Below are 20,732 nucleotides of genomic sequence, written 5' to 3'. Positions count from 1 at the left end.
CTCTGTAGCAATTCTGGACATGTGGGATGTCGCATTGTCCTACTGGAATTCCCCAAGTCCGTCGGAATGCACAATCGACATGAATGGATGCAGGTGATCAGACAGGATGCTTACGTACGTGTCACCTGTCAGAGTCGTATGTAGACGAATAAGGTGTCCCATATCACTCCAACTGCACACGCCCCACACCATCACGGAGACTCCACCAGCTTGAACAGTCCGTTGCTGCCACGCAGGGTCCATGGACTCATATGGTTGTCTCCATACCCGTACACGCCCATCCGCTCGATACAATTTGAAACGAGACTTGTCCGACCAGACAACATGTTTCCAGCCATCAACAGTCCAATGTCAGTGTTGACGGGCCCAGGCGAAGCGTAAAGCTTTGTGTCGTGCAGTGATCATGGATACACGAGCGGACCTTCGGCTACGAAAGCCAGTGTCGATGATGTCTCGTTGAATGGTTTGCACGCTGGCGCTTTTTGATGGCCCAGCATTGGAATCTGCAGCAATCTGCGGAAGGGTTACACTTCTGTCATGTTGAACGACTCTCTTAAGTCGTCGTAGGTCCCGTTCTTTCAGGATGATTTTCCGGCCGCAGCGATGTTGGAGATTTGACGTTTTACCGGATTCCTCATATTTACGGTACACGCATGAAATAGTCGTACGGGAAAATCTCCACTTTATCGCTACCTCGGAGATGCTGTGTCCTATCGCTCGTGAGCCGACTATAACTCCACGTTAAAACTCACTTAAATCTTGATATCCTGCCACTGTAGCAACAATAACCGATCTAACAACTACGACAGATACTTGTTGTTTTATATAGGCATTGCCGACCGCAGCGCCGCATTCTGGCTGTTTACATATCTCTGTATTTGAATACACATGCCTATACCAGTTTCTTTGGGATTTCAGAGTACAAAGGGCGATAAAAAAGTTTCCATTTGAGGGGGTTGCTGTAAAGTGCATGCAACCGAGTGCGTCTCAGTCGCGGATATATATGTACAGTAGTGTATCAGGGGTTAGTGCGGCCTTCAAATGGAAACTTTTTAATCGCCCCTTATACTTAACGTGTTACTGGGACGATCTCAATGTTTCGACGGACGCAGTTTTTCAACCATCATCAGATATCCAGATGCTTTCCATTCTTCATCATCATATTCTTCTTCCATTTCTTTTTTCCCCCCTTTCTACTGACTTTTATATCGTATCTACAGGAGGTTAGTACGTTCATCATTTGTTTTGGCAGTGTTGGTAGCAGAGGGTGGCCAGATGCCCATCCTGTTGCTTCCCTTCCTCCCCCCTTCCTCCCTCCCCCCCCCCCCCCCCTCTCCCTGGAGTGTTTTGTGAACCCCATGTGCATGTGTGTGGTGTTATCCAATGAAAAGCCGTGTGAACGTTTTCTAAATTTTAAAATCGTGTAATTGAGGTGTGGCGTGGGTACAAGCCCAGTATTCAGCTGGTCAGATGTGGAAAACCGCCTAAAAACATCATCCACGCAGGCTGCCACACCGACCCCCGTCGTTAATCCGCCAGATGGATTCGACCCCAGGCTAGTGCACCTCTCTGAATCCCGAAAGTGGTGTCCTAATAAGTGTCGCTACCCAGGAGGGTCCGACACATTCCACTCCTTGATTTAAAGTTATAGTTACGATTTCATCACTACTTTTCAACACCTCTATTGTGACCGTGTCTCCCCATGTGGCTTTCTCACTCCTCATATTCGAGGTTGTTTTACACCTACGTCGTCTGTTGGGACTGAATATTTGTTCCTTTGTTCTGGAATCATTCTTTGTCATTCATAAATTACTGTCGTTAAATACTTGTGCGTGAATATACTTCGTTATTTTTAAAAGAGTAAATCGCCACTTGACTATGTTTTATTATATTTATCTTTTGTACTGTACAGATTTCGGCTTTTATGCCATTTTCAAGTACAATGCTGAAGGTTGTGAGATCATTATTAATTCATATTTGTTAAGGCAGCCCAAACCTTACTCTCTTAAAAAGTATTTCATGACTGTGGCTCAACGCCATCGAAAGCTTTATGCTTCGTTCTGTTCCTGCCATGTCGTAAGCCTGTCTCCTTTGATATTCGTTAACGTGGAGAAGATTATTCATTTTCCCCTCGTGTTATATAATTGAACTTGCAAAATAGTTCTCGGCTTCTCTTACGTGACTAATTTCTGTTGTTGTAACGATAGATAAGTGCTCAACGTTCTCTACAGTGCCTTTCCTACAAAAGCTCGTTAGTTTGGACAAGTTCCTTTTTTATGATAAGTTTGAGGTTTGAGTTCCGAATATTCACAACACATCTCGAAGCCTGTGGCTTCATCATGAGTAGTGATATTGCGTACTTGTTCGGCGGAAAACAAGTTAGCTAGCTCACACATCGGCTTATAACTAAAACCTCGTATCTCAGAAAAAACAAATTTTACAGATTATGAAGTAAACTGATTTTTAGCTATGAGTTTTCATTCTATCTGACCTAATCTTTATATCTGATTTTTACATATAATTTTTGCGTTTTGAAGTAAAGTTGTTCGAGATATGGATTAATACCTCATCTTAAAGGTCCCTACGGTCGCAGGTTCGAATCCTGCCTCGGGCTTGGATGTGTGTGATGTCCTTAGGTTAGTTAGGTTTAAATAGTTCAACGTTTTAGGGGATTGGTGACCTCAGCAGTAAAGTCCCATAGTGCTCAGAGCCATTTGAACCGTTTAACTGCTTCATCAGTTTCAGTTTCTCGTATTGTTTTCCGTATACAGGACCGTGAGCTAAAACACTATTTCATTCATCATGTGTTTGTTGAAGTACGTGAAGTTGCTTGTGATAGTTGAGTCTAAAAGTGATTGTATGTTCGCAAAATCTCGCTTTAAAGTTCCACTGCGCTCTGTTACAAATGTGCTGGAACTTACTGTATGTTTTAGCTAATTACGCAGTTTTTTACCTTTATTGAAAGATATTTTAATGTTTGTTATTCCGAAGAGTTTCCAAGAGCTGCCTCAATAGCCACATGGAGAGCGTCGCCGTCATCGGCGCGGAAGGACACGCGTTCTATCCCTGGCAGCTCCCTGGATTTTTCTGAGGTCTGTAACGGGGCCCACTCACTCTCGGGAGGCCAAACGAGAAGCTGCTTCAATAAATGAATAACGGCATCGTCAGAATTCGCCTACTTGCAATAAAGGCTGGAGGGATACGCGACGTACTGATCACAAGTTGCATTATCATGGATCGAGCCTCGTACTGCCTCGTTGGCAGCATTCGGTCAACCAGAACAGGCCCAAGGCCTAATCATTGAGTGATGAAGTACGTCGAAAAAACAAATGAATACTGTTCTCTTAAGCAGCGTGTGCATATGCCGTTAATAATAACTACTACTGTAGCGGAATACGGGTTGGAGTTCTCACGGAGTAGCATCACTTCACGCAGTCTTCCTGGTCGTTGTTCTTGGATTGCGCCTGTAAGACGTCTCAGTTGCTGACAATAAATGTAAGCAGTGATGGTTTCACCTCTGGGAGGCAATCCGTAGGTCTCCACAACGTCGCTGTTCCACCAGACGCATAACATTGTCTTTTGTGGATGCACTCGGCCTGTGTACGGGGTGCTTTGTTTTGGCTCAACCATTTCTTTCTCTTCCTTACTTTAGTACACAGACATCATTTCTCGTCACCAGAAACGATACAGGATATGAATGCTCGGTGTTGTTCAGAAGCTAATTGATGACCGGCAGGCAGAGATGCACGTATGACTACCTGCTGATTTTTGTGATTTTTGTCTTAGGGCATGTGGTACTTATACAACCGATTTTTAACCTTGCCCATTACATACAAATATCGCACGATGGTGAAGTTATCACAGTTCATCACATTTGCCAGTTCTCGAGTACACTGACGTGCACCATTGTGGATTAATGTGTTGAAATAATCTTCATGGGTTTAGGAAACACCGTTCGTGTGAAACACAACTAGCACTTTATTCACATGAACTGTGGAGTGCTACTGACAAGGGATTTCAAATAGATTCCGTATTTCTGGATTTCCGGAAGGCTTTTGACACTGTACCGCACAAGCGGCTCGTAGTGAAATTGCGTGCTTGTGGAATATCGTCTCAGTTATGTGACTGGGTTTGTGATTTCCTGTCTGAGAGGTCACAGTTCGTAATAACTGACGGAAAGTCATCGAGTAAAAAAGAAATGATTTCTGTCGTTCCCTAAGGTAGTGTTATAGGCCCTTTGCTGTTCCTTATCCATATAAACGATATGGGAGACAATATGAGCAGCCGTCTTCGGTTGTTTGCAGATGACGCTGTCGGTTATCGACTAAAAATAAGAAGTTCAAAACAAACTTCAAAACGATTTAGAAAAGATATCTGATTGGTGCGAAAAGTGGCAGTTGACCCTAAATAACGAAAAGTGTGAGGTCATCCACATGAGTGCTAAAAGGAACTCGTTAAACTTTGGTGACACCATAAATCAGTCAAATCTAAAAGCCTTAAATTCAATTAAATACCTAGATATTACAATTACGAACAACTTAAATTGGAAGGAACACATAGAAAATGTTGTGGGGAAAGCTAACCAGAGACTGCGTTTTATTGGCAGGACATTTAGAAAATGTAACAGACCTATTAAGGAGACTGCCTACACTAAGCTTGTTCGTCCTCTTTTAGAATAATGATGCGCAGTGTGGGATCCTTACCAGATAGGACTGACGGGGAACATCGAAAAAGTTCAAAGAAATTCAGCACGTTTTGTATTATCGCGAAATATGGAGAGAGTGTCACAGAAATGATACAGGATTTGGGCTGGACATCATTAAAAGAAATTCCAATCACCAACTTTCTCCTCCGAATGCGAAAATCTTTTGTTGACACCGACCTACGTAGGGAGGAATGATCACCACGATAAAATAAGGGAAATCAGAGCTCGTACGGAAAGATATAGGTGTTCATTCTTTCCGCGCGCTATACGACATTGGAATAATACAGAATTGTGAAGGTGGTTCGATGAACCCTCTGCCAGGCACTTACATGTGATTTGCAGAGTATCCAAGTAGATGTAGATGTTCATCAAATCACGAAAGTCTTCCTGAACGTGGAGAGTTAGCAATGTCAAAATGATCCTCCTTGAAATGAGAAAATCATTTTCTTGTCTCACTCTATCCAATGGCATTTTCAGCGTACTCTGTACAAAAGTTTCTTCCTGCCTCCGCTGCTGTCAACCCTCTATTAAAGATTTTTCCAACTGGTACTCCATTTTCTAGCGTCCACAGTTCCACTCACGAACTCCAAATGACAAAATGACAATATGTGAATTCAAATGGCAACAGTGAAATACAAATAAAAAATGATAATCTATAAATAAACCCAAGGAAACCGGAATACCAACGTGCGGAAGAAAAACGCTACGAACTTATGCGCTAACGTAGTAGTACTTCAGTATTAAGAATAATTAGTAATCACTTTTTTCTGTAACCTAGTTTTGTAAGCAAATAAACCTATTCTTTCGAAAAAAAAATCGTAATATCCACAAACTGTATGATCAAGTCACAAATTACCAAACGTATTATGCATAATAAATAAAATGTAAATGTGATGAAGGCGGTTATCTGAAGCCAAATCATCTTTTAATCAGGAGTCACTGTGAAAGTACCAACAACTGACATGTTAAAGCTGTTCCCTAACAGCGTACGCTCCTCTTACAAGTGAAACTTTCAAATCGAAAGAGACACCCTGTCTGCCTTTAAGTCATATCCTTGCCTCAGGATTGCAACACCAGCAAGATAATGGGAAGTCTAGACAAACAGAAGAAAGATACCAGAAGGCTAAAGAACTGAGGCCGAGTATGATTTATGTCTATGCAGCCCACAGCAGATCGCTGATCGCTAAAGGAAAATTTTGGGTCAGCACAGAGATTACCCTGTCGCTGTAGTGTGAAAATTGTGACTGCCGTAATCAAAACCAAACAAATCAGAAGAACATCATGTTGCATTACGTATACTAGAAACGTTTATAGTCAAACGTTACAGGCGGATATTCAACGGCAATAACACAAATGGACTTTGTTTCGAATCACATTATGAAGGATTCTAGGTTCGAAAATTTCATATCTATTTTCCCACTGAGCATGTTTGGAAATCCATAAGAAAGTTTCTAGAAAAACTAAAATGTTCTCGGAAAAGAATTTATCCTGTATTCAATGATCATTCAGCTTGTTAACTCTACTGAACTTGGTGAAATAGAATTGATTAACAAAATCAGAGTTTTGACAGTATCGAATTAAAAGCTATAAGCGTCTGCTGCTTTGTTACACAAATCGGACAGCACTTAGGAAATCATATCTACCAACAACAAAACTTCTTGTGATTTTAATTAAAATCAAAACCTTCATTATGAGCGTACTGTTGGTACTCGCACCAGCCACAAACACAACGTGTTTTTCAAAACGCAGATGAAATTATAATTTGCAGTACGATATGAGCAAAATGTTCCCCTCTTTCGCACTGAATTTGTTTCGTACAGCTTTCAACAAAATTAAGAAATAAAATTAAAGCATCCTACAAATTATTTCTGTACCAACGAACTCAAATCAAATGTTTGAATCAGCAAGCTCTAGAAGTGTTCTGAAATGCAATATAAACCTTTCAATGCTAAGAGTCTGTCTCGGCGTCTCATATACTGTAGATAATGGAGTCTCATAATTTCGTTGAGTTATTTCATGCTAATTTCCATGGTCTGATTGTTGATTAATTACTCGTTCCAAGCAGATATTAATATCGCGTTATCATACGAATCAAGTATCTTATGAATATTTTAAGGAAAAGTTTCGTGATTGTATGAGATGATAACCTGTGAAGACCCACATGAAAAGCACTAATTATGTTTCAGAAAGTAGGTAGTGTACACTTCTTTGTTGTTTAGTTCAGGTCACCTAAATACTGTGACCTGTGCATTCGGGAAGACGATGGTTCAAAACCACGTCAGGCCATCATGATTTGGGTCTTCCGTGATTTCCTTAAATGAATCCAGGCTGGAGGCGGGACGGTTGCTTTGAAAGGACACGGGCGATTTCTTTCCACATCCTTCCCCAATCAGAGCTTGTGCTCTGTCTCTAATGACCTCGATGTCGACAGGACGTTAAACCCAAATCTTCCTTCCTATCGTTTTTGTCCTTCCAGCACTTTCAGTAGTCTCTATTTGGTGTTGGCTTGCTGTTTCTTAAATTAAAGATAGCTTCTCATTTTATGTGTAGCATCATCATTAACAATATGCTTGTGTCCTACAACAAACTTTCCTCCTTCTAACATTAACCGAATTTTCCGTCGGTTCTTGGCAGAACATAATAATAGGAAATAGTTGCAAATGCACCGCATTTATTTTCCTCCTTCTGTTGGTATTGAAATGCAAGGGCAAAACTTATTTTCCTCGTGCATTCGAATCGGCCACCACTAGAGCTCTGCTTTAGAAATTCGAATAGCTGCCTTCAGATCTAATACATTTTTGTTGCCGCAAAATAATTACTAATACTCTGACGGAAGTGCATATGGAACACCGTGAAGATCAGGCCGATATTTCTCAAACTTTGTGGACGTGTTCAGCACGTAATAGGTATTAATTAAACTTTAATTCCACTCGAAACTGACGGCCATCGTATGAGTTGCGATCCGCAACGGGCCTGAAGACACTCGTATTCGTTATGGCGTGGACGCAAACGGCCTCTGAATGTCATCTTGAGGACTGTTCTTTCGTGTCTAAACAGATTCTTTATGTGATAAGCAGGGGATCGAGTCGGCCAGTCCGGAAACCGTACAATCCTCAAGGCATTTCTTGTCCGGACTTAAGTGTGCGGAAGATTTCATTTGTTAATCTGTTTATTAAGGGAACGAGAACAGGGTTTATAATTTTTTGCAACATACTGCTACCATTCCGACTCCCTTCAATAATTACCAAATCGGTCTTGTTATCGTACCCAATAGCTGATAACTCCGTGATCTCAGAAACTGAAGAAGTAGGAGGGGTGTTTAATAAGTAATGTAACACTTTTTTCTGAAAGCAGGTTGCTTTTATTCAGGATTCCAGTACATCATATTATTCCCCATACTTTTGGGTTCAAAACCCTATTTTTAACATATCTCCGTTCAATTCGACGGTCTTACGCCACCTTACTGGCAGAGCCGGTTTGGCCGCATGATACCACTCTGCTGGTCGACGTCGGAGCCAACCTCCTGCTACATCAATAATCTCCCCATCAACCACATAGCGTTTCCAGCACAGTGGATCCTTCATTGGGTCCAACTGATGGAGGTCGTAAGGTGTGAAATCCGGGCCGGGTGCTCGTACTTGTGTGACGCCTTGTGTTGAGTATCTGTGATGCTCTGGTTTTCCGCCAAAAGAAACGAAATGACAACTCTCTGCTTGGAACGCACATCTGTTACAGACGCTATTTTGAAGGCTACGTAAGCGCCGTCACCTATCGGAACTTGATGAAGCGGGAATATTCCAAGATGTCCCACAACAAATTCCGCATATCTTCATCCGAGGGGGGAGGGGGGGGTGGAGGGATTTGGGTTGTTTTGGGGAGGACACCAAACAGCGAGGTCATCGGTCTCATCGGATTAAGGAAGGACAGGGAAGGCAGTCGGCCGTACCCTTTCAAAGGAACCATCTCGGCATTTGCCTGGATGGCCGGACGCGGAATTCAACCGTCGTCCTCCCGAACGCGAGTCCAGTGTGCTAACCACTCCGCCACCTCGATCCGTCCTTCATCCGAAATTTGCCGAGAAAAAGAAATGCGTTTCAGTACTTGTTGAGCGCCATGTATGAGTCTGGAGAATCCCTTCTTCCTTTGACTTTTTGTCAAGTCACAGCCCATAGACGGAAGCGAAATGCATCGATGAACACCACAGAATGTCACCCAACGTCTCAATTGACTCTGGCTCTACAGTGTGAAAAAGTCTCTTATCTATGGCATGGTATCAGCGGTAAACAACACGTAACAACTCTTCATCTCAGTTCACTTGCCAGCAATCGGTCTCAGACGGTTCGTGGTGACATTCTACCTGTAACCTCTTACCCGAATTTCAACTGTTGTCATCCTTCTATTAGTCTGCGTTTGTCGAACATTCTTCTCGTGTCATATTTTTTCCGGAAGAACACGTGTCTACTCTTCTTGTCAGTGCTTTCCTCAGTCCATCCTGAGTCCGTCACAACTCGTTTTGGACTCACTGCACTTTGTGGTCAGTCGGAATGATGCTCCCATTTCTCTCATATCAAACATTCGACATTTCTCAAAATTCAAATGATGGCGATTATCTTCACGTACACATCCTCTGAGAAAGCTGACCTCCACTTGAAAAGTTCCACTAACATTACACACATACAAGGTGATTCAGTGATGATGTTAAAGACTAAACTTTCAGCGATCATGGAGAGGGGTAAATGCATAGATCTGAGGTCAGGGATCTTAGTGCGGAAACGACTGAGTTGAAAGGTATAAGAGAAAATCTACTCACGTTTCACGCAGCCCTCGAACTTGTTGATGCACTAGTAATGGCGCACTTAACCTGATGTTAGAGAGACGGAAAGTCTTAAGTCTGTGGTACAGTAATAATGAATTTTATTCACCAGCTGCTACATTTACAACAGTTGTACAAAATGTCGTCCTCTTGCTTCAGTGCAGGAATGGCATCGTCGTACAAAGTTCTGACTACGCGCTCTAATATCGCCGGTGTCGTTAGAATAATGTTTCAGGCAGCTAGAATCCTTGCTAGGAGGTCCTCTTTACCCTCGGCAAGTGTGTCGTACTCAAGACTTTCCACATGGCTCCACAAGAAGAAATCAAATGGTGTGAGATAAGGCGAACGTGGTAGCCACGAAGCGGACCTCCTCTGCCCATCCTCTTTCCAGGGAACGTCTGAACCACGTGTTCGCAGACGCTCAGTCCGAACTGAAACTGAGTTGGGGTTCCATGATCCTCTACAGCTATTTGCTCGTCGGGATTCTCTACCCTATAAGCTTAGCAAGAAAGTACCGTTACATGTATTCACTGTCAGAAGTATAAACCGATAACTTTCCGCTCGGTCATTTCTGGATCAGGGTCCCTTACCTCAAATTGATGCATTTACTCTCCCCCCGTCATCCCTGAAAGTTCGTAACATCACCAAGGAATCGCCATGCTAACAGCCATTATGTAATCACACCGATTTTCATATGTGTGAGTATTTTTTTTCGGTACCTACTTTCCATAAAAATGAAAAAGGGAAACCGCCGAAGGAATTTCTGTTTTTAAAATGGGCGAAATAAATGAATGTGACAGTTAGAGTGGTATAAGTCCCACGGATACAGTTTATAAAGTTTTCGCCGGCCAGAGTGGCCGAGCGGTTCTAGGCGCTGCAGTCTGGAGCCGCGCGACCGCTACGGTCGCAGGTTCGAATCCTGCCTCGGGCATGGATGTATGTGATGTCCTTAGGCTAGTTAGGTTTAAGTAGTTCTGAGTTCTAGGGGACTAATGACCTCAGAAGTTAAGTCCCATAGTGCTCAGAACCATAAAGCTTTCCCAAAAATAATAAACACTCGCTTGAAAGTAATAACAGATGCATATTTCGTGAAGAGAAAAGTGAGTTTAGGGAAGGGCACTCGTGCAGGGATAGTATTCTTAGCATCAAAAGAATTTTATAAATATGACAAGAAGTCAATTCAGAACCTACGTTGTTTTCCTTGACTTCGAAAAAGCTTTTGTCTCCGTCACTAGAAATAGACTATGAGCAATGATGGACGATCGAGGATAACCCATGTATCTCGTGCAGGTAATCATGACCGTATATGAAGTTACCAGAAGACTCATAAATACAGACACTACAAAAACAAGTAAAATAATAATAAAACAACGTATCAGACAGGGATGTAGCACGTCACCGATTCTTGTTAACTTCTATGTTGAAGACCTCATAAGAAAGTGGAAGAAGAAAGTCCACGAAGCTAAGCAGCTGAAAAGAAACTACCACATAAATGCTTTGCTGTATGCAGAGCATGTAACTGTATTACAACATACACAGGTGTAGACTTACAATACTATGTATAAGTTGTATGAATGGAGAAGAGAACAATACAATCTAAAAATATCTGCTATTGAAACAAAAGCTATGGCCTACTACAGAAAATTTACAGTTCGATCTACGACTGTTATCGAAAACAAAGTATTTGAAAAAAATTTCCAGTTTCAGTTAATGAGGCAATGATATAAGCCTGGACATAGTCAAAGACATAGAAAAGAAAACACAAAAATTTCAACTTACTTCAACTGGAAATACAAACAAAAGTTCAAATAATAAAATTAGAAAAATCTCAGAACTGATCAAATAAGCACAAGCCGCCAGGAGGAAAAGATGCAGGGCAACCGAGAAAGAGCTGGAGTTAATTGTGTGAAGGCGGAACAGGCATACTGCCTGAGCTTTGAAGTGCAGAAGAGGAAGTCGGAGAAGAAAAATGAACGTTCTGTAAACGTAACCCACCACAATAGAATACGAAGTGATCATAAAACCAGAGACGGCCGGAGTGGCCGAGCGGTTCTAGGCGCTTCAGTTTGGAAACGCGCGACCGTTACGGTCGCAGGTTCAAATCCTGCCTCGGGCATGGATGTGTGTGATGTCCTTAGGTTAGTTAGGTTTAAGTAGTTCTACGTTCTAGGGAACTGATGACCTCAGATGTTGAGTCCCATAGTGCTCAGAGCCATTTGAACCATATAATACCAGTGCAGTTACTCAGAGATGTTCATGGTGAGCTGTAATTATCGTATGGCAGCGAAACTTGGTAGATATTCTAATCTGTTGATGTGGAACCGATTTTGGCGGAAAAAATTAATTCCAATTTTGGCTATCAGGTCCAAATCTGGAACTGTACAACCTCTCGTCGACGTCTCCGGTGCTCATATTGAGCAAATCCAACATTACGCATTTCTCACTTGTTTGACCTTTTCTGCCCACGTCCCGCTCCTAACCCATTACACACGGAAACATTCCTGTAAGTCTGTCTTGCATTCATAGCGCCAGATTTGTACCTGGTGGCCGAAATTGGAACTAATTTTTTACAGCGTAAATTGCTTCCACGCTAACGCATTAGAATATCTAACAAGTTTCGATGTTATACCATAATTACAGCCCGCACTGGACCTCTGCGAGTAGCTGCACTTTTAATTGCAATCGCTTGGTACTAGGATGCGAGTTTGGTAGTCGTCAGTCATGGCGTTCATGGCGTAAAATTTTCCATTTCCGCCAGTGTGTGGTGATGGTTCTTTCTCTCTTTAGGAGCGGGAAATAAAATAAATCTAGAAAAACTGTCTGAAATACGAATTATTGCAGGGATGGTTTGGAAGCTCACAGAAGGCGTGGTGGAAAAGTAAAATTCACGGAGACTACAACGCTCTTGGTATCCCGCATGCCAGTCAATAAGAAATAAACGCAACAGTTTACAGTGCTGTCATCTATCTAGAGGGTTTTACAGTAACTGCTTCCACAACCCACTTTACAGTGTGCGGTGAAGGGTGCTTCGCGTACCACCGTCATTACTCGCTGCTCTGTTCCAATTACAAATAGAATCGTAGAAAGACGAGAAAAGGGAAGTCTCTGTATAATCTCGAATATTTATGATTGATCGGTCACGAAAATTATGTCAGACATAAGCCGAAGGGAGTATTACGTCGCTTTGGATGGCATGCTCACGGAATTTTAACGAACAGTCATACCTTATTTTACAATGCAATGCTTGTAGTGTCTGCCACTGAATTTGATGGCCACCCACGTGGCGCTCTTGCATCTGTTAATCGAATTAAGAGTCTCAGCTACCGAGCAGTACACAAGGCGACGAAATGTAAATGTCTTACGTACGTTTGGAAACAAAATATCAACTTCACTCAGTCTTCTACGGTTAGTCCTACATGAAATGATGTAACGAGTGTAAAATAATATTCGGGAAGACACGAGTTCAAATCCTCACCTAACCAACACGATGTAAGGTACTCCGATTTCCCCAAATAATTTTATGGGAATAGTAGCATACTTCCCTCCACAAGCCACTGTTTTCGTTCCTCAGTTGTGCTACAACTTATCTAGTACTCTGTCATAGTGACTTCCATGTGAAGGAAACACTGAAATCACATCAATTTATGTACTACTGGCAACTGCCTTTTGTGAGAGAAATGTTAGAGATCAGTGTACATCAACATTAATCCACCATGAAATAGTTATGTTGTTGATATATGGTCTACATTCGAGACTGGTTTGCTGTAAGTCTCCAAGCTACTCCACCCTGCACAAGTCTCTTCATCTCTGCATAACTACGACAAGCTGCATTCATTTTAAACACAGTACTGTACTTTTGTCTAGGTCTCCCTCCACAATTTTACAATTTTTATCCCCCTTACATTCACACCCTTCTTCTCTCCGTTGCCAAATTTATGACTGCTTCTCGCCTTAGGATGAATCCTATCAATCGATCCCTTCTTTGAGTCAATTTGTGCCATCAGTTTCTTTTCTTAGATTCAGCACTCCCTCAGTCGTTACTCGAGCTACCCATTTAATCTTCAGTATTCTCCTCTTAGCATCAATTTTCTGTTCTCTTCTTGTTCTAAATACTTATCGTTCACGTTTCACTTCTGTACAAGGCTAAACTCCAGACAAACAGGCGTACATTCATGACAGACATGTTAACACTTAAATTGATATTAGACATTAAGAAATTACAGTTTTTCAGAAATAATTTCTTTGCTGCAGCAAGTCTGCATTTTATATTCCTAGACATTGCTGACCATCAGTTATTCTGCTCCCCAAATAGCAAAATTCATCTACTAGTTTTAGTTTCAAATTTCCCAATCTAATTCCCTGAGCGGTGTCTAATTTAATTCGACTACATCAGTGATCCTTGTTTTGCATTTTTAGTGTTCTTCTTATGACCCATTTTCAAGATACTATACATTCCCTTGAACTGATTTGCCTAGTATTGTGAATCTCTGACAGAATTATATTGTGTTTATTTCTTCTACCTGAACTTCATTCCTTTTCCAGCTGTCTCTTTGGTTTCATTTCCTGCTTGGTCAATGTACAGATTAAGTAACAGTGGGGATATACTACACTCCTGTCTCAACCAGTGCTTCTCTTTCACGTTCTTCGACTCTTATACCTACCGTCTAGTTTCGCTACAAGTTGTAAATAACTTCTCTTTCAATGTATTTTATTCCTGACACTTCCAAAATTTCAAAGAATCGGTCCAGTCAACGTTGTCAAAAGCTTTACCTAATTGTACAAATGCTACAACTGTAAATTTGCCTTTCTTCTACCTGTCTTCTAGGAATGAAAGAACTTAAGGTCAGTAGGAGAACTGTATCGATATAGACTATTAAAAAGTGATACCAAACCCTCTGTTCGTGTAACTAGAGTCAATCATGAGAATCGATGGTTAACTGGCCAGCACAGTTTCAATCCGCATATCTGGGTAGTAAACTGAGGGAACTGATATTCAGAGCATAGCATAGGTTACTGTACAGTGTCTAGGTGTAAGCGTATCGTATCTAAAAACGCCTGTTCTTTGGTAGCCCGACGAATATTCGTTGCGCGTTGAAATCTTGACAATGCAGAATTTACCATTCGAGCGCGCGTGCAATTTTATTGTCAGTTAGTCGTTTGAGTCGGATGGAGGTAACAAGTTTTTGAGTGAGAGAAGAGTGGTGTTACATCGAACACTACATAATGCTAACTGTTAATGAACTATTACATTAATGTAGATGACGAGTAAGACGGAGGAAATGTGTCGATAAACAAGACAAGCAATTACTAATAAAGGAGAGAAGACTGTGATAGGGAGTTGTTATAGAAGCATTGTGATTAAAAGTGACTCAAACACTTAAAATTATAGAATCGCGGTTGAATAAAAGGAATTTCCAAACGACGTATATGATATATCACCTACATTTCGTCGTTTGAAAAGCACGTGTATAAAGCAAAACAAACACTACATTAGTTTCTCAAAACAATCTGGGGGAACAGGACACAACGACGCTAAAATTGCTTAATTGGTACTGTAAGAAGGGTGCAAGCGTGAAATTGAGCTGTTAGGGTTGAGGTTCAGATGCTGACCAAACAAAAAGTAATTGCTTTGCGTACTTTGCTCTTTCTGCATTACAGAATACAGGCAATTTTCCTGCAACTGTCACTTGCATGTCCTCAATTCACCACTCAACAGCCATTTTGCATCTGGGATGTTATATATCAATTAGTATGTATTTTGGTGTGTAGAATCCGAATCTGAGCTTCAAAATGTTCTAGCACGTCAGAGTTTTGAGTTTTTAATGATTCTTATTGTTTATTGGTTATTTTCTGTATTTCCCTGTTTATGGTCTACTGTTTAGATACAGGAGTGCTAGTAGGTCCACAAATCGTCACTAGGTGGCACGTGTGAAAAAACTACTAAACTTCATTCTCCACATGGCAAGATATTCCACAGTGCAAAAGAGACTTTATGACTTACCGCATGTTGGAACACGCATGGTGATATCCTCATCACACTTATATCTGCCAACTGTGTAATGCGAGTTTTTGTTACCTTAGCGAATTTTTCGTGTGATTGTATTGTATTGTATGTTAACCGGGGACCTAGAAACGACGAAGAGGCTCCGCCCCCACCGCAGCCGCAGTGGTACACAACCCCACGACGACTACCGCAGTCCACTTCACCCCTCCGCCGCCCCACACCGAACCTAGTGTTATTGTGCGGTTCGGCCCCCGGTGGACCCCCTCAGGGAACGTCTCACACCAGACGAGTGTAGCCCCTATGTTTGCGTATTAGAGTAATGGTGGTGTACGCGTACGTGGAGAACTTGTTTGCGCAGCAATCGCCGACATAGTGTAGCTGAGGCGGAATAAGGGGAACCATCCCGCATTCGCCGTGGCAGATGGAAACCGCCTAAAAACCATCCACAGACTGGCCGGCTCACCGGACCTCGACACAAATCCGCCGGGCGGATTCGTGCCAGGGACCAGGCGCTCCTTCCCGCCCGGAAAGCCGTGCGTTAGACCGCACGACCAACCGGGCGGGCCTTCGTGTAATGGATAGTGGAACGTTATAATGTTTAAAACTTACGCACGGTAAAAATGGCAACTGGCAAACGTCGTTGTTGCCTAAACCACCCCTCCAACTGTTGCTATGCGTGTGGGAAATTCGCTCCAAAATCTCAAATAAAACCGATCACTCATTTAGTGCAAAAGAAATATAGCGTATATTTTGATGGTCCTGTTGGTGACAAAGATAAAAATTTTGCAACTCATATTGCCTGCATTGCCTGGTCTATCACTTGAACCGAATGGTTGAAACGAAAACGCCGAGCCATTCCATACGTGTTTCAATGGTGTGGTGTGAGCCTAGCACCATTTTCCAGACTCTTACTCCTGCCTCGCAAATACTGAAGGCCAGTCAGGCAAATCTGGAACAAAATAAATTAAATGTGTCTTCAATGCACTTGACCACGACCCGAGATGAAGGGTTGCCTGTTCCTATCCATATCTTCCAAAAAAATGGCTCTGAGCACTATGGGACTTAACATCTGTGGTTATCAGTCCCCTTGAACTTAGAACTACTTAAACCTAACTAACCTAAGGACATCACACACATCCATACCCGAGGCAGGATTCGAACCTGAGAACGTAGCGGTCACGCGGTTCCAGGCTGAAGCGCCCAGAACCGCACGGCCACAGCGGCCGACCATATCTTCCAAGCCACTGGTTTACAGGACGAGGTCACGAAATGCTGCTGTTATTTGTGCCAATTTGTGGAAGCCGTGACACCAAGAACGACTATACGACCAAGAAATTCCTTTAAGGAAATCACACGTATCTGGAAAGCAAAATGTGAAAACCCTTAATTGGTAGAACCTGATAAAATCGTTTAGATTCCTCTTCATTTCAAGTTGGGGCTTACGAAGAACTTCGTAAAAGCTATGGATAATGTAGAGGTCGGGCCTTCAGTCACTTGATAGAAAAGCTTCCTAAATTTCAAAGCCGAAAGAAGGTATATTCTTTGGATCACAAATAAGAAAACTGATGAAAAATACAACTTTGGTAGCAAACTCACAAGTATAGAATTACCCGCTTGGTCCACTACGAGAGCAATTGCGAAAGGAGTTTCTGGGCAACAGAAGAGATGATAACTACGTTTCCATTGTGAGTGATCTCTTAGAGAGTTATAAGTAAATGGGATGTAGAATGTCACTTAAAATTCGCTTTTTACTTTCCCACCTCGAGTTCTTTCCGAAAAATTTGGGAGCCGTAAGCTATGAGCACGATGAACGCTTCCACCACCTCATTCGCACGATGGAACACCGTTATCAAGGTCACTGGAACTAAAAATGGTTCAAATGGCTCTAAGAACTATGGGACTTGACATCTGAGGTCATCAGTCCCCTAGAACTTAGAACTACTTAAACCTAACTAACCTAAGGACGTCACACACATCCATGCCCGAGGCAGGATTCGAACCTGCGACCGTAGCGCTCGCGCGGTTCCAGACTGTAGCGCCTAGAACCGCTGGGCCACTCCGGCCGGCAACACTACTCAGTCCGCACAACTGACTGCGGACCACCTAATGGTAGGTAGAGTATTGTGAATAAGACATCATTATACCCTGCCGACCCATCTGACGGAGTGCAATGCAACGACTGTACTAATACACGCAACCAACCGTCGTGCAGCCCTTCCTATAAACACGTGCTCATCTCGGAATGTGTGCTTTTCGGGGCCGTGTTTATTCGACTTATTTTTCTTATTTCGATGAGTACTACCAATTCTCAAAGTATTTGGCACCTTGCTTTAAACACCCTGTATGCAAAAATTTCTGCGGGTTACCTTCACTACTTGCTAGCAGAACTGGATCATCAACATAACAAATGATTTCCGCTATAAAAAAATTCTTGAGAGGGAATAGCCTCTATTCACAAATCAGCACGGCTTTGAAAAGTGTCCCTTTTCTCGAAACCACCCTGGGAACCTTGTATGAAGGCCAACAGGTTGATTCCATATTCCTAGACATCCGGAAGACACTTGATACAGTGCCACAGTGCAGACTGTTAACGGAGGTAAGACGATATGGCATAGAATCCCGGGGATCTGAGTGGTTCGAGGACCTTTTAGGTAATAAAACCCAGTACGTCCTTCTGGAAGAGAGATTTCATCGGAGATAAAGGTATCGTCAGGGTTTCTCCAGGAAGTGTTATAGAACTGCTCTAGTTCTCTATATACGTAAACCATCTGACGGATAGTGTGAAGAGCAGTCTGCGACTCTTTGCTGATGACGCCTGTGTGTGTGGGAAAGTGCAGTTTTAGAGTGGCAGTCGGAGGATATGGGATGACTTGGGTAGAATTTTCATTTCGTGTTATTGGTGGTAGCTTCCTCTAACTGTGAAAAAATAAGTTAACGTAATATATTGGAAAAAGAATGTCTGCTATGTTGGAATACACCACTGGTGTTGTGCTGTATAATATGCTTACGCCGATTAAACATATAGGAATACGTTGCAAAGCGACGTGCAATGGAACGAGCATTTAAGGTGGGTTGCAGGGAAGATGAATAGTTCGATTTTGATTTATTATGGAGAGTTCTAGGGACTGTAACTCACGTATTATTTACTTTAGAGACCGCGTCCCATTCTTGCGTACCGCTCCAGTGGTTTGGATCTCTAGTAACTAAGAACTCCTTGACTGCGAGGTCACAAGTTCAGTCTTTAGTAAGGCTCATTTGAAGCGTTGGGTTAACAATTACCAGAGACAAAATATTACTCACCATGTGCATCAGGAGAGCGGCAGAAAATGAGTGTCCGCGGGGTACAAACGTCAACCTTGTCTGGGATATATGTATTACAGTTCACAAAGTGGACATCGTCGACATTCGAGATATGTTCAAAACAAACCATTAACTTGCACCACAACTTTACAATGAAAACTGGGGCGTCACAGTGATCACAAAGGTTCGCACCATCAAGACTGAAGGCGAACTGCTTGGGAGCCACAAACCGTGCAGGACGTCCAGCTACGTATCCACTCTTAAAGAATGCACAGAGAACCATAATGATGTAACGAGATGATGAGGGCTGAAGGAACGCGATGGCACGCAACCGAATGCGAAACAGTCTGTCGTGGAACTCTGTCTGTCGTGGAGTCAAAAAAAAAAAAAAAAAAAAGTGTGTGAAATCTTATGGGACTTAACTGCTAAGGTCATCAGTCCCTAAGCTTACACACCACTTAACCTAAATTATCCTAAGGACAAACACACACATCCATGCCCGAGGGAGGACTCGAACCTCCGCCGGGACCGGCCGCACAGTGCATGACTGCAGCGCCTCAGACCGCTCGGCTAATCCCACGCGGCTGTCGTGGAGTTATCGTGAAACTGGCTATCCATTAAGGCGTAGCTGCAGGTAGTGCAATAATATGTTTTATAGGTATGGAAAAACAAACATGCGTAGGCTGAATTTGTCCAACGGTTCCAGCTGGTATCAACTGCAATGTCGCACATTTTTCAGGAAGGATAGTTTGCTCTAAAAAAGTATGATTTTTATATGCGGACCAGGAATCAAGCAAAAGTAAGTTATTTTGACCAGATACTGGCAAAACGTAGTGCTCATACGACAGTTGTAGTTCTCCTACTTCATTTTCCCACTCTCGCTAGTTGTGGCGTAAATATTCCCCACTGCCCTTGCAAGATCACGCACACGAGAAAGAATCGTAGGACCAGAGTAGCAGCAACATCTCGCAGCACAATAAACTACTTTGCAGTCAGTTTACCACCCAGATTAACAGTCGACATACACTCCTGGAAATGGAAAAAAGAACACATTGACACCGGTGTGTCAGACCCACCATACTTGCTCCGGACACTGCGAGAGGGCTATACAAGCAATGATCACACGCACGGCACAGCGGACACACTAGGAACCGCGGTGTTGGCCGTCGAATGGCGCTAGCTGCGCAGCATTTGTGCACCGCCGCCGTCAGTGTCAGCCAGTTTGCCGTGGCATACGGAGCTCCATCGCAGTCTATAACACTGGTAGCATGCCGCGACAGCGTGGACGTGAACCGTATGTGCAGTTGACGGACTTTGAGCGAGGGCGTATAGTGGGTATGCGGGAGGCCGGGTGGACGTACCGCCGAACTGCTCAACACGTGGGGCGTGAGGTCTCCACAGTACATCGATGTTTTCGCCAGTGGTCGGCGGAAGGTGCACGTGCCCGTCGACCTGGGACCGGACCGCAGCGACGCACGGATGCACGCCAAGACCGTAGGATCCTACGCAGTGCCGTAGGGGACCGCACCGCCACTTCCCAGCAAATTAGGGACACTGTTGCTCCTGGGGTATCGGCGAGGACCATTCGCAACCGTCTCCATGAAGCTGGGCTACGGTCCCGCACACCGTTAGGCCGTCTTCCGCTCACGCCCCAACATCGTGCAGCCCGCCTCCAGTGGTGTCGCGACAGGCGTGAATGGAGGGATGAATGGAGACGTGTCGTCTTCAGCGATGAGGGTCGCTTCTGCCTTGGTGCCAATGATGGTCGTATGCGTGTTTGCCGCCGTGCAGGTGAGCGCCACATTCAGGACTGCATACGACCGAGGCACACAGGGCCAACACCCGGTATCATGGTGTGGGGAGTGATCTCCTACACTGGCCGTACACCACTGGTGATCGTCGAGGGGACA

Source organism: Schistocerca americana, chromosome 5 (assembly GCF_021461395.2).
Source record: "Schistocerca americana isolate TAMUIC-IGC-003095 chromosome 5, iqSchAmer2.1, whole genome shotgun sequence".
Lineage (NCBI taxonomy): Eukaryota > Metazoa > Arthropoda > Insecta > Orthoptera > Acrididae > Schistocerca > Schistocerca americana.
The sequence above is the reverse complement of the archived record's forward strand: the minus strand, read 5'-3'. Positions refer to the sequence as shown.